This window comes from Cyprinodon variegatus, unplaced genomic scaffold, assembly GCF_000732505.1.
Source record: "Cyprinodon variegatus isolate N-32 unplaced genomic scaffold, C_variegatus-1.0 Scaffold135, whole genome shotgun sequence".
NCBI lineage: Eukaryota > Metazoa > Chordata > Actinopteri > Cyprinodontiformes > Cyprinodontidae > Cyprinodon > Cyprinodon variegatus.
This window is the reverse complement of record NW_015150588.1, coordinates 1,191,780-1,193,498: the sequence shown is the minus strand read 5'-3', so window position 1 is coordinate 1,193,498 and position 1,719 is coordinate 1,191,780.

The window sequence follows — 1,719 nt, the reverse complement described above, 5'->3', positions numbered from 1 at the left end:
TGCAGTTCCTGTTTCCTGGTGTGTTGTTTTTGTTTTGTTGCTTCCCCGTCTCTTGCTCCCCACATGCATTATTCCCTGATGGATTTTGTTTGGTTATCAGTATTTTTATTTTGCCTCATTTGCCTGTTAGCCCTTAATTAAATCAACAAAAATCATCTTCCTACTCTTCTCTCCCTCTCTCTTGCACCTGCAGCTAGTTTATCAGTTATAACTGTACAAAAGGCCAAAAAGTATGAAGTTTCTCCAGGGACATCAATCAGATTTAACTTCCTGTATCCTTGCTGCTCAGATTCTGCTCTGGCGTTCCCTTCTAGCCCCCCTAGGTGGTACCAAGCCAAAAAAAGAGACCCCCATTCCTGGATTCACTCTGGTTCCTTCAGCTTCTCCTCAAACCTGTCTCCGTTGTGGTGCAGCTCAGGCTCCCACCTATGTTCCATCAGCTAGCCCAACTGTCACTCAGCCGTCTCCTCCCATCGGAAAGCAGAGAGTCGCAGAATTTCTTCTTCTACTCACCCTCCCCGGATAGGTTATCCGTACAATTCTATCAACAAGAGGCTATGGTCGCTACGTGCTAAGAAGCTAACATAACGTAGCCAGCCTGGATACTAAATGCTATGAAAGTTAGCCAACATCAGTTAGTTTATCATTGGGACATTATAGCCGTTGATTTAATGTTACATCATAAACAACCACCACCAATCTTTTTGTTAACTTACCGTAAAAAACTTTGTGGTGAACTGCGACGTATCTCTTCAGGTTTGTTGTGTTTTTTCCAGCTATCATGTGGCCACATTCCTTCCTTTCGACTAAAATCAAGCCTTTGGTTTTGTTCTCGACTTCATTGAAGTGAAAATGTGTCCATATATCACGTCTCCTCTTTCTCCCGAATCCGATGCAAAGCATGTTTTACTTTTGACCTGTCGCCTTGAATCCAGCTCCTGTCTGCTCTATGTAATGTGTAGGCTACTCTGTGTCCGCCCGCCCGCTCCAGGTTTGAAAGTGGGTGAGCTAACGAGGAGGAGGCAGGGGAGGAGACAGGATTTGAAAAAACCATAAAATAATAATATGTAATTTTTGTCTCGTCTTTGTTCGTGAACTAAAATGTCCATAGATTTTAATCCAGTCTTTATTTACCGAACTGCATTTTCGTCTCGTCTTTATTAGTCCACGAAAATTATTTCAGATTTACTCCCAGTTGTTGTTAATTAGTGGGGAATTTCGTCTCATCTCGTCTAGTTTTCGTTCGGTGAAAAATGTGCGTTTACGAAAATATTTTTGTTTAGTTTTCGTTAACGAAATTAACACTAGTGTATAGCCTAAATAAACATCTTTAACTGCTCCTTGTTCTCCGACTGTGTCTGCATGTGGGCCAAACACCTTAAAACCATGACAGAATGTATCTTCTTAACAATGTTCTAATCCATGGTTCCTCAATTCTGGGCCTCTAGGGAAGTAGAGACACATCTAAACTGTGCAGGCCAATGGACCTCGTGGGCTGGAATTAAGGAAGCCTGTTCTAATCTACCGGGGCCCACCCATCCCACGCAGGCCACCCATGTGCTCCCCACATGCATTATTCCCTGATGGATTTTGTTTGGTTTTCAGTATTTTTGCGTTTCTCAGTATTTTTGCCTCATTTGCCTGTTAGCCCTTAATTAAATCAACAAAAATCATCTCCCTACTCTTCTCTCTCTCTCTCTTCTCCTCAAAGCCTCCACC